General features: G+C 36.5%; 1 pseudogene; it reads right to left on the reverse strand.

Annotated features, from left to right (window-relative positions):
* Positions 1-4,318: 4,318 nt before the first annotated feature.
* Positions 4,319-5,277, reverse strand: LOC114630966 (annotated as a pseudogene).
* Between the last annotated feature and the right edge of the window lie 9,072 nt (positions 5,278-14,349).

Consider the following 14,349-nt stretch of genomic DNA (forward strand, 5'->3'; position numbering starts at 1 on the left):
TCTCATGCTATTTTAAAACACACTTTTAATGTAAAATGCTGAAGGTACAACTAGGTTCTTCGTGCTATATCAGGAGATGAAATAGTTAAGGGAGAAATCACGCTGTGCATAACAGAAGCAGCCTGTAAAAGATCTGATCTCAAAAGATCTTAGCTTCATTTTGTCACAAGAGTTATAATTTCAAGACAACACTCCTGGTTTACAGACTATTCAGGAAAAAGGGGGGATGGAAGGCCCTAAATGTGAGGTCTAGTTTACCATTATTTGGGAGAGTGAAAGAGGTCACCTACTTCATGACTACACCACCACCCTTATTAATATACATAAGACCACCTATAAGCGTAATGAACTGAAGGTTTCCTGCTGCTTCCTACTTATTTCTTTAGCATCTATGGCCCCTTTTGGATTGTACTTGAACTGACCTTTCTGGCAACAGATCTGACTTGTCTTCCTGTCTCCATCTTCTATTGAACTCTCTTCTTGGTAAATCCAGACATTCTTGAACTCCTGGCTCCAGTGATATGAACAACACTAATTAAAACCTTAAGTTTACATGTCAAAACAGAATGTTCTTGTCTAGTCAGGCTTTGATTATGACCTGTCTGTCAATCACCACTAGCATTGTGCAAAGCAAACATAACAGAAGTAGAATAATCAGGAAGTATTGATTTAAAATTTCTGTCACTATATTGATTATATTTTTCATAAAATACAAGTAAATTTTGCATGTGAACAAATTAACCATTAATTTTACTGTCTGTATCATTACCTCTCCTAGAGGTTACACAAAGTCTGCTGAGTAACAGAATATGAAGATATATGTATATAAGATATATCTTATATAGGTAAATATATATAAAAAATTATCACAGCCTTGATAGCATTCATAAATTTCATGTCTTCTTTTAAAAAGCTATTATTAATAGTTCTGAACCTAGTTAGTGCTATCCATGTATTGTTAAGTATGTAACTTAAGCAATCGCCCAGAAGCTGTGTGTCCAAAGGAGAGTGATTTTCTGTTCTTCAGAAGTCATTGACCCTTAATGCTTTCTCCTGTATAAAAGACAGTAGCTTACAGAAGACATGAAGTGAGAGGAAAAAATACTCAAAATTAAAGGTTTAAGTGTGATAGGGAAATTGGCAAAAGGAGAATGTCAGGAGTGGATCCACCAAAATTAAATATACATGAAGAAACCTTTATGCAAATCTTCCAATTTATAAGACGATTTAAAAAACACAGCTGTTTTTGTAGGACCCTTTCAAGTCTTATAAGCTCCTGACAGGTTTCAGAGTGCAGAATGACGCTGCTAGATTGGGATTCTCATAATTTATAAATGCAGTGCATCCAGGTGAAACAATGCCAATACACAATTTTGCAATGAGTAGATCTTTGTCTTACAAATTTGAAACTGCTGCCTTGTCCATTTCTTCATTTGAAACCACAGCAAAAAGATGGCGAAAGACGAAAGCCTTCACCATTGTAAAGTCAATCTACATGCTCTCCCATCTTATTTTATATCTTGTACTACTGTATATCTCCAAGCACAGCCCTGCAGGCTGCATGAAGTCAGGGAGAACTATAATGTGGTCTGCATAAAATTGTACACTCACTTAAACCATTATGAGATTTATGTTTTGAAAAATGTTTGTAACTTAATCACACTGCTCTTTAATAAAGCTTGTAAAGTCACAATGTCAAAATGGTTTTACATCCTACTAACCTATGTATTTTTACTATTCTATTAGGATACTTAGGCTTACATAAACACAAATGACCAAGTTTCATACGTATCCCAAATATGTCTTACATAAGGAAAATTTAATGCTGAATCCAAACAGTTTAATATGCACAATATTATACTGTATTAATATGACTGTTTTAATTTACTCAAAATTTATATATATATATATATATATATATATATATATATATATATATATTCACTAGAATTCCATAACAATGTATATCTTTTTGTGTATCTCTGAGTGCAATTTGACTGAGCATGGGTATGCTTGTCTGTGTAAAAGTGTGTATATGTGTGTTTGCATATACATGTAAGGGTATTAATGTGAGTGAATGTTTATACACATGTGTGGGAAAGACAGAGAGTATTTGTGGGTGTGTGTATGTTTGTGTGTATATGAATATGTGAGTTGTTAATGTGAGCGAATGTCTGGACACATGTATGTGTGAGAGACAGAAAGAGAGACACACAGAGAGATAGAACATGGAATGATGTTAGGAAACTTTCAGGTGTTCATTTCCTTTACAAATACATAACATTGGACACTCAGATAGCTTCAGATTCTCATTCTTAAAGATGTAATTGTGGAGATGGGTTTTGGGAGCATCCTGTATAAAGTAACAACCTCATCTTGAGTCTCGTGGTCCTCCACAGCTAACGTATGATAATGTTACTGAATAGGTTTTGCTACCAAATTATTTATCTGTTGTTTCACAGAGTTAGTCAGCCTATTTGAGGTCCAGAGACTGGTAGAAATAAGCAAAAAGAACCAAAATAAGGGTCCCAAGATGGGAGGAAGTAGGGTTGACAACCTTGGAGAGTCTGAAAACCAATTCTTGTACCAGCATTCATCTGTTCTTTCTCTCTCTGATTTTTCTCAGGGCCTTCACTGACCTATTTCATGCTCTCTTTAACCCTCCTTTTCTTGTCTATGTAAAGGCAACATTCTTCTTTAAGGTCTGTACACAATCAAGAGCCACAATCAAGGCTGTACACAGCCATTTCTATTGTGATAGAGTAAATCGAGTCCCATAAGGATCTTTGCGAGTTTAGGAGGACTCTTCAGACAGTGAAACGAAGGATGTCTTCAGATTAGTGATGTCAATCTGTAGCTGTTTGATGTTCTTGTTAGTGGCCCTTCAAAGGTCTGAGTAGTATAATTTCAGAGGCCCGCTTCTAGATTAGAACTTCTAACAGCAGACATCATGGGTGATTCATTTTTACCTGGAAAGGAAAAAGAAGGGAATTCTCAGGGAGATTTCTCTTCCCTGGATGTAAATTGTTATTCATCTTATTTATGGTTGGGCCTGGCTTTGTGGGGGTATCTATTTATTTCATTAATTTTTTGGTAGCCGGTTAGCTGTGCCTTGTGTGGTATCAAACAGGCATATCAATCCTCGGCCCTGTAAGGGAACTGGGTCTGGGCCATTCCCTTTAAGGGTAAGAGGGTTCTTCGCCATATCTGTGGCAACCTGGTTCTGAAGATATCTGTATTCCCCCTGAACATCCACACTCCAGTGTCATTCCCTTCCCCACATCCTGCCTTTCTGTGTTTATAACCCCTGTGAGAATTAATTACGATTTGAGAAAAAATAAATTATAAAAAAAAAAAGATGTAATTCTGTAGCTTATAAAATCCTTACAAACTTCATCCTGGTTATCTAAATATACTGGAAGAACCATTATTATTTTATTTCATACTTCAGTCAGTATTACATCTGCATACTTGAGACAACAAAGTTCAATAAATACCTAGCAACAAGAAACCTACTTATAGATGTGAGGAAGAAAAAGAGAGATGGAAAGTTAACGTAAGGGAGGAAGCAGCAGAGACGAGGATAGATGCAGCTCTGAGCTCCAGAGTGGCTCCTGCTGTAAAAGACTTCCATCCTTCTGGGACTGGAGCTACAGTGCTGTTGAACTCACGATCTGAGAGATGACAGAAATAGTATTTCCATTATATTTCCAAGTTAATATCTTCAGCACAGTGTAATTATTACTATAATTATTCCTGCTAGAGTTGGCAGTTTTATATAATTTTTAATTTGATCATTTTCTAAATTAAAAGCTGTTACAGTTTTTTTCTCCCATACCGAATGCAATTCTTAAACACATTCTTCACCATACTTTAAAAACTCATTAAATATTTCATTTAAGAGATACTCTTTCATTATTCAGTGAGGTATAATACATTTTTTAACTTTTAAGCACCTTACAAATTTCACACTTTAGAGAACTCAATATAGTTTAGAAATTTGCCTGAATAACAACACAAATAATAAGGCATAGAGAGGTATAGAATGTACTCCATTGTCTGTTCAATATAATTTCATAGATAGCAAATAAAAATAAACTTTATTAGTTTAATTGGCTAGTTGAATTCTCTGTAATACAACATCTATCAGGTAGATTAAGAAAGAGAGAGAGAAAGAAAGAAATTATTTATTTATTTTTTTGATAGATGAGTCTTTTAATAGAAAAACAAAACAACTCCCCCTCAAAAAAAAAATAATTAAAAGCCACACGTGCAACGGTAGCAATGCACATTTCTTCACTCCAGCCAGCTCTGAGTTTCAATTCTTTGCCTTGGGAGGGGGCCTGTACACACCTACGACCACAGCCTGATCTCGCTCATAATGCTCCAGTGTCAGCTGCTCCTGGGGCTTCATGTTCTCCTGCTGCATCTTCTTCACTTCAGACGCAAACACAGCTTCTGCTGAGGCTGTGGAATCAATGCAGTTGGCCTTAATGGAAATCACAAAGTGTCCTCCATTCTGCAGGAAGGTGTGGGCATTCAGGGCCACAATCCGGGTTTGGTCTGGCTGGGCCACATCGGCAAAGATGACATCCACCATTGCAATAAGCATGCAGTATTCGTGTGGGTGCCGAGCGTCTTCAATTACAGAAATGATGTTGGTCCTCTCCTTGGCTAAGTTGACGAGGTCACGTCCAGAGTGGTGGGAGAACTCAACTGCGTAGACCAGACCATCAGGGCGGGCGGATAATATCAGAGACGTGGGAGACGGTGGTGCTGAGGCTGCCCCAAGGTAGAGCACCTTGGCCCCCGGCTTGATGTGGATCTGGTCTACACCACACTGACAAAGACTGCTGCTGGCAGCTCAGAGCGGAAGGGGTTCCAGGCTCAGTACTCAATTTTATCATCTCCTTCTGAAATAGAGACTCTCTTTTCTCCTCCGTACACAGATTCTCCAGGGACCAGGTTCTTTGTGACGAGGGCATACTCCTTTCCGCAACAGATAAAGACACCTTCGTGTAGATGCGGCTCCACCATCACATTCTTCCCTGACTGGTTTCCTCTCTTACCTCCCCAGCCACCACCTCAACCCCGGCCGCCCCCAGAATGGAAGCCTCCACCTCCTTGTGCCCTGAAGCCACCACCTCCTCCACCTCGACCTCGACCTCCACCGCCAAAGCCTCCTCGTCCTCCTCGGCCTCCTCCTCTACCTCCTCTGTCACCAAAGCCACCTCTGCCACCAAAGCCGCCCCCATGGGGGCTGAAACCTGGCTTCATCCCTCCATTCTGGTGGCGCGACTCCGGCAACCTGCTGCGTCCCCGACTCCACGAGTCTCAGGCTTTCGCACGTGGAGAAATTATTTATGAAACAACCATAATTTCTAAGTTATGTAATTAAAACAGAGTGAGCCAAGGAGATGGCTCAGTGGGGATCAACTCTTGAAGCCTAAGCCTAATGACCAGAATATCAAGAACACAAGTGAAAATATTCTAATATATGACAGGAAAACAGCAATGAGAGATTCCCCATGTGCAGCACAATGGCAAAAACAAGAGAGTCCCCTTCTTAAAAATAAGGTAAGAGGAGAGAATCAACACATGAAATGTCCTATGATCTCTATGCATCACTCATACAAGCATCTGCACAAGCACAACTACATAAATATTAAAAGGAGAAAATCTAACGGATACTATTTTTTGTGCTACGCTAGGAAGAAAATCAAGTGTTTAGTTACTGAAGTTTAACAGAAGGAATTATTTTCACTCTAAGAGTTTGTTCCTGTCATGGGGTATTGATATGCTAACATATATAGACAGATCAATTTTACAGAAAAAATGAAGTCCTTAGAGTTCTCTAGATAAAGATGTACCATGATGCACAGTCTAGGGACACAGAGAAGTACTACCAAAGCTCAGGGAACAGAATAGTCCGATAACCATGGAGGTTTTTGAGGGAAAGAATGGTAAAATTACAGAGTATAGTAAGAAAGCTTAGGTAATTTCAATAGTTATGAGATATAGAACAAAAGTGCACCTTATCTCACCTTATCTCATAACAAAAGTTATGAGATATAGAACTTTTCACTGGGATTCTTGATATCTGCCCTTGGAGTGATACTGAATTGTTGCAATGGAGTTAGATAAAGAGAGAGTAGGAGATCTCTGTGAAGGATCAAAGAGTCTCCATAGTGTCAATATATTCCATATTGTTTATGGTCTATAGGAATTAGCTACATAAGAGGGGAAGTAACTCCCTAGACACATAGATACTTAGTTGCAAAAGCTTGCTACTATGATGCATTATAAATAAAAGCCTAGAGAAAGGTAGAAATCATGCACTCATTTTTTTTTGTTTTATTGGTTTATTTCTTTAGAACAAGCATATCACTTAATCTTGTTCATGGTACTTGATATTTGAAACATATCACCCTTATCTGAATAGTTATTTTGACAAAGTTAGAAATTGAATGGGAAAGTAACTAAACATGCCAAATATCTAGAACTACTTCATTAAGATTTACTTCTTAGAGGATACTCAGTACATTACTCTAGAAAGATGAGGACTATGCAGAAGGGAGGACCAGACATACTTAAGAAATTAAGTAGCCTTTATATTATAGATTGCCACATGTTAAATTTAGAAGACCTCATATTTGGCCATATTTGACAAAGAAGAGAAAACACAGAAATGTACAAGTATTCAAAATAGAAATCACTAAAATTCTCTCAAAGAGTTGAAGAACCCTTAGAGTTTTAAATGTTTTATTTTATGTATTTGTTTATTTATTTATTTATTTATTTATTTATTTATTTATTATTTTGAGGTCGAGTCTGAAAATTCAAGCAATTCTTCATTTCAAAGACCAGTGAAAATTCTTTTTGGTTTTCCAACAGGCCAAAGAAAAAGAAGAGGAGGAGGAAGAGGCGGAAGAGGAGGAAGAGGAGGAGAAGGAGGAGGCAGAGGAGGAAGAAAAAAGACTCATTTTGAAATGTTCCCAGAATGACTCCTACCTGTAAGAGATTTTGTATTAAGAACCTAGCTGACTTGGCAGAAAAGAAAAGAACCATGCCACACACAACTTCACTTCCAGACTTCTGTAGAATAGATAATGCACTGTGAAACACTTATATATGCTAGTATCTGACACACAGGATCACTGTAAGTACAACTAGGAACTACAACTATCACAGAAACTCTCTAATAAGGAGGGAACTCCAAGATGAACAGGAGACAGATGGATAACCTTCACACCAGTGCATACACAGAAGTATAGCTTCTCCTTTTTGCTTTTATACCATTTGAATTACATGCAAGTATTCAGATCAGTTCTAAGTTGAGGTTCTAGCAATATAATAGATGCAAATAGGCAAGGAACAAACAAGACAATAAACACAAATAGTGAAAGAACAAGCATTGCAATAAACAAAATTCTATGAACACTCTCTTAGTCACTGCTTCTAAGGGCTTATCAGGATGACCAAAATATCTGAGCCAAATTGACTGTCCTAGCCCAAAGTCATTTTCATGTCTGAAGCCTACTTCCTTGTTCTAGCCTAAAATTTAGATTCCTGCCTGAAATTACTTCCTTATTCTAGCCTAAGATTTAGATTCTTGACTGAAGTTACTTCTTTGTTCTAGCCTAATGTCAAATTCCTGCCTGATGGCTACTTACTTGTCCTTGGCCAATGTCATATTCCTGACAAGCAGCCCATTTCCTTGTCCTTGGCCCATGTCAGATTCTTGCCAAGAAGCCCCAAAGGTTCTCTTCCTCTCCCCATTTATTATTTCATTAACAAGACTGAGCATGTCTTAGGTCTTTCTGACAAGAATGGCTTCCTTATCCATCATGGAATATGTATTATGAAAGCAATGCACTTCTGTCTTAGGTTAGTAAGGCTCTGTGCAGGATCTCACCTCTCCATGGCTTGCCAGACTGTTAATTTAATAATTTTGTCTGGGGGTGATTTTCATATTCAAGCCATGTACTTTGGCTGCCAACATGTTGATGTTGTTAAAGACAAGCTTTAACAGGATGGACAGGAATGAAAGTATTCCCAGGACAAAAAGAGCTAGCATGATCAAGCTATATATGCCATTCTTGAAGCTTGACCAAAATAGAAATACTAACCTCAGGCCATGAGTAATCTTATCAGCATCAACACTCAGCAGAGCAGCATTCTTGAAATTCATAATATCACTATGTAAAGATAAACCACCCAGAGAGGTGTTAGAATTATGCCAAATACACTGCAACTGTCTTTAAACTATTTCCTAATTATAGTGACTACCACTGTAAGTTTTAGAACTAACACAAATCCATTGTTATTTGACATGGCACTCAATATGGCTACTTACCCTTAAATTCTGAACCTGCTTCCCATAATTTGAATAGGATGAAGAACAGCACTCTATTCTTCCAAGTGCCTATCTAAATCCTCTTGTAAATTCAACACATTAGTAACATTTTTGCTGAATGATTAGCAAAAGTATCTGTCTTAACTTCTTGTGGCACAGCTATTGCAATAGCAGTGGTGCTAGCAATTAATGTAATTAAAGCTGTGATACCAGCAATAATCAAGTCCACTACCCTCTTGCTTCTGCTTACCTGACTCACTTCTTCCAGTACTTGCAAACTCCTTTTAGAATACAAAGGTTCTGTGATGATCAGGGGGAAAAAAAAAGAAGAAGCTGATTGACAGATCTCTGTAACTGACACGCTGGATTTCAAAACACAAACACAATTAGAAGATGTACAATCAATGCAACTAAAGTTAAAAAACACTTTATAAATCCTTAGGAAAAAAATGCTCATAGTTGGAACCAGTTTGTCTCACTTCATTTAGCTTAGGCCTACAAGTTCAGCTTGGAAGAGGTAAATCATCATAAAATTAAAAGATCAAAATCAGTTTGAGGAAATAGGATAACAAAGTACCAGAAAGATAAGGAATATAACCTTGAAACTATATGGCTGACACAGGTAACATTAAAATTAGGATATATATATATATATATATATATATATATATATATATATATATATATAATAGATACATTTGTGTGTATATACACACACACACAAATGATATGTTGTACATGGTGTGAAATGTGAATCAAAAAAGTTATAGAAACAAGAAGCACCCAATAGGCCTCATGAAAGTATATACAAAGCTTCAGGGACATTCAGTGTAGTAGATGCAATGCCAAAAGAGGGAAAAAGGCAGAAAATAAATTTCAACACAGAAAGTTCAAGAACCAAATAAGAATAATAAAATCTGTAGTATATGAACATACCTACAAGAATTAACCAAGAATAACTATAGATACCAACTGACATTTCTAAGAATTTCAGAAAATTAAAAAGCAATAGAAAATCATAAATTAAAAAAAACAACAACATAGAAAGCATATAATTGTATGCCATTAAGATTTCAGGAAATCAAATGTGAAAAAGACAATCCTGAAAAGAAAATGTTGGAGGGTGCCTTATTTACGCAGAAGCAAGTCTGAGAATTATATTAGGATTTTCTTTATAAACCAGGCAACTGTGAAGAAAGCTGACTGAGATAAACTCTTGTAAGAAATAATTTTCAGTGAAAAAAATGTTATATGAATTGAAATTATATGTTATGAATGAGGAAGACATGAATATTTTCCAAGACTGCAGAAGCATGAGAGTGTGCTTCTTGTAGACTGGCAGTTTCGGGAATTAGAAAGATTTTAGAAATAAAAAAAAATTATGTACAGCAGATATTTAAAACTTCATAAAGGAAGAACATTTGAATCTACATAAAGGAAATAGAGCCAATAAAATAACATTTCACTCATCATATTCTTAATTAATATAAGAGACAGTGGTTTATAAAGTTAATTATAAAACATTTATTCCATGTTTATAGTTTATGGGACAGGTGAGAAGAATCAGCATTCCTTTATTCTAAAGAACATCTACTATTACCTAACATTTTTCTACCTAGAAGCAGATTTACATTAATTGTAGAGTCATATTGCTAATCCAACCAAGAAAAATTTTTTATAAAGTGTAAAAGGGCAATTTGAATCCTATAAATTGAATCATAATAAATTAAATATTACAAGATAGTTAAAAGTAAAGTCAATGAATGACAGAAAGAGGCTCAGCAGATAATTCAGTCAGTAAGATGACTGTTGTGCAAACGAAGCCTGACCTTGAGTCCCAGGATCTATGCAACAATCTGACAATAGCAATACACAATTGTAATCTCAGTACTCAGGAAACAGAGATAGAAGACTATCTAGATATTACTAGCCAACACATGTGCACACACATACACATAGAACATGTGTAGAAGTCAGAAGACAACTTGATGGAGTTGGTTCATTCCTACCATACTAGCCTCAGAGATCCAACTTAGGCATAGTGGTGTCTTTTCCCACCAAGACATCTTATTACTTTACTATCTTAATCTCACTATCTTGCTATCTTCATCTCTTGAATAAAATCTTCATCAATCAGTCAAGATGATGTTCACCATTACATGTCATATATCATTTACCTAATATTTCCCAGTAATATTAGACTAGTAGTTTGTTCCAACTACATCAACAACTTCAAGGATGCTGGGTAGTCTCTGGAATCTAACATACCCAACCTCTCACATCTTCTGTGTGTTGTAGCTCCCACTATTTGAGACATAGAATGCCAAAGCACTTCTTCTTGTACAAAGATAAATACTTCCCTCACAGCAAGATATCCTACTTTTGCAGAATCATTTTATTTTCTTCTCTGGTATTGAGTGGGTGCCTATAATGAACTTAATAATAAAAAGAATCACACGTGTTTCAGATAAATCAACATAGAAAACAAACTGTATGGTTGATCTACCATCCCACTTTTGACTGATGGTAGACATAGATAAGATAGTAGTGACAAAGAATTTTAAAAGACTAGGTAATAGAGCTTGTAGTCAGGACATTGAATAAATACCTCTTTCAGCCAAAAGAAATCAAAAGCCAACACTTATGTCCAGTGGAATGAGTAAAAAAGGAGAGAGCTGATCACTGCAGTTGTCTAGAGCTTGCTTATGAATATACTTTTCTTATCTTACAGTAGTTGTCAAGGGAGATGCAGTATCAATTAGAACATGCAAGGAAGAAGACTGGTAATGTGGCTCCAGATGGATTGGTGAGGAATTAAATTACAGATCATTTTAATATATATTCAACCTCTCTAGAGAAAGTTGTGTGTTAGATCCTAACACAGTCTTGTTTTTTGTTTTTTTTGTTTTTTGTTTTTTTAATCACTGTGCCCTATTTGTAAAAATATTTTCACTCTGAGGATCCACTCACTACAAAAGACTTAAAGACAAATTCATTGCAGATGACTGGCTTAGAGACTCACAGGGGAGCACCTTGATAAGCAGGAGGCTTCTAGTGCCATACTTGATAGATGATCAGTGTACATCATGGTACCTCAGCTTTGAAGAGTTTAAAATAAGATTTATATCTTACAAAACATTTACATAAAAGCCAGAGTTTTTTCCCAAGATTTGGGTCTTCGTTTCCTCTGTTGTTGGGAAGTCCTATGACTTGTGTTTATTTAAGAAATTTCTTCAAAATCTCATTTTCCATTTCTACAAGTGAGGAATAATTTGAGTTTTAGTATCAGAGTTAATGTAGAGGTTGGTGATGTGATTCAGGGACAAACAATGTATGAAACCATTTGTATTTACTTATCTGAAACAACTTCCTTCTGTTCCAACAGCACTGGGGAAATATTCTTTACAGCTTGAAACGCTGCCATTATTCATGGCATACATGATTATGTCCTATTAAACACTGCATTTCTTATTTTTGAATTTATTCCTATAGATAATGGCATCGAAGCAATGTAAAGCTTACATTTTCTGATAAATATATCAGATATTGAAGGTATTAAAACAAAATAACTCATTTGCAAATGTGTCTTATATTTGATAATCTGAAACATAAAATTTCTAAAAAGACATTTTTGTCATGTGTAGTTCAGAAATTATTTGAAGTTTTCAATATATCTCTGTATCATTTAAAAAGTTGCCAATAACCTAAAATAAATGGCCACACAATAAATGGTAAGATTTTATTTTCATAAGAGAACATGATGAATCTAAGTTTCTAGTTAGATTTCCTAGCTATGCTTTGATTGGGGCTTATTTTTATGAAACGAAAGGTGGAAAAGACACAGTATATTTTTGTGGGACTTCACATGTTCTGTTTCTTTCTGTAAGCCCAATTACAACAAGCTTTACTCATGAAAAGGCTTCAAGTTTAATTATGTTTGTAGTGAAATCTATGAAGATGGGCAAATCTTTATTCCACATGCCAACACTACTTAATAATTTTATAAATAATTTTGGGTTTAAACAAATGGTTAGTGAAATGCTGACAAACCTAAGATTTTTTAAAAATTAAGACAAAGTAACATTACCTAGCCCAAGTGCTGTCCAACCCAAACCATCCTTCCTTTGCCAAGTGTATAAAACCATTATCATCTTACTGTGATTGATCAAACACTAATTTTATTCTTTCCTTGTATTTGTTACTTGTGGAGATGGGGCTTTTCTCTGTAGTCCAATATAGATTTGTACTAGTGACCCCTTCATCTACCTGCCAAGGGCTTGGGTAAAAATGTAACATTATACTACATTCCAACACAAATTTTCAATCATGACATAAAATGTGTAACAGCACAGTTTCTCTTCACAATTTTTTTCCTGGATCTCATGTTGTATTCAATGATTGAGTCTCCTTAGGCAACTTTGGTCACATTTTGAAAGATTTTCCTTGTTTGGGGTAATCTTCAATGCTTAGTTTGTCTGTTTTTTTGTTTTGTTTTGTTTTGTTTTTTTGTTTTGTTTTGTTTTTATGTTATTTTACTGGATATTTTCTTCATTTACTTTTAAAATGGTGTCCCCTTTCCTGGTTCCCCACAGCCAAAACTCCCTTTCACATCCTCCCTCCCCTGTTTCTATGAGGGTATTCTCCCACCCACCTACCCACTTCCAACTTGCTGCCATCGAATTCCCCTGCATTGGGGGACTGCGCCTTCATAGGACCAAGGGCCCTGTCTCCTATTGATGCCCAACAAGGCCATCCTCTGCTACATAAGCAGATGGAGCCATGGGTTCCTCCATGTGTACTCCTCAATTGGTGGTTTAGTCCCTGGGAGCTCTGGGGGGGTTCTGGTTAATTGATATTATTGTTCTTCCTATGGAATTGCAAACCCCCTCAGGTCCTTCATTTCTTTATTTAAGTGTCTACTGGGGACTTCATTGGGGAACCAGTGCTCAATCCAATGGTTGGTTGCAAGCATCCTCTCTGTATTTGTTAGGCTCTGGCAGAGCCTCTCAAGAGACAGGTATATCAGGCTCCTGTCAGCATTCATTTCTTGGCATCCACAATAGTGTCTGGGTTTGGTGAAGGTATATGGGATAGATCTTCAGGTGGGGCAGTCTTTGGATGGCCTTTCCTTCAGTCTCTGCTCCATACTTTGTCTATGTTTTTGATGCCAGGAGTAATTTGTTCCCTTTTTAAAAAAGGATGGAAGCACCAGAACTTTGGTCTTCCTTCTTCTTGAACTTCATGTGGTCTTTGGGTATTCTGAGCATTTGGGTAAATATCTACTTATCAGTGAGTATATAGCATGTGCATTCTTTGTGATTAAGTTACTTCATCCAGGATGATTTTCTAGCTCTATCCATTTGCCTAAGAATTTCATGAATTCACTGTTTTTAATAGCTGAGTAGAACTCCATTGTGTAAATGTACCACATTTTCTTATCCATTCCTCTGTTGAAGGACATCTGGGTTCTTTCCAGCTTCTGCCAATTACAAATAAGGCTGCTATGAAAATAGTGGAGCAATTGTCCTTGTTATATGTTGGAGTATTTTGGGGTATATGTCCAGGAGTGTTATAGCTGGATCCTCAGGTAATACTATGTCCATTTTTCTGAAAAATCACCAAATTGCTTTCCAGAGTGGTTGTACCTGCTAGCAATCACACCAGCAATGGAGGAGTGTTTCTTTTTCTCCACATCCCTGCCAGCATCTGCTGTCACCAAGCAAGTAAAAGGTCTTTATGACAAGATCTTCTAGTCTCTGAAGAAAGAAATCAAAGATGATCTCAGAAGATGGAAAGATCTCCCATGCTCATGGTTCGGCAGGATTAATATAGTAAAAATGGCCATTTTCCTGAAAGCAATCTACAGGTTCAATGTAATCCACATGAAAATTCCAACTAGATTATTCATAGAGTTGGAAGGAACAATTTTCCTTTTTTCCCTTTTTTTGTTGGATATTTTATTTATTTACATTTCAGATGTCATCCCCTTTCCC

This window comes from Grammomys surdaster, unplaced genomic scaffold (assembly GCF_004785775.1).
Source record: "Grammomys surdaster isolate TR1022 unplaced genomic scaffold, NIH_TR_1.0 67, whole genome shotgun sequence".
Lineage (NCBI taxonomy): Eukaryota > Metazoa > Chordata > Mammalia > Rodentia > Muridae > Grammomys > Grammomys surdaster.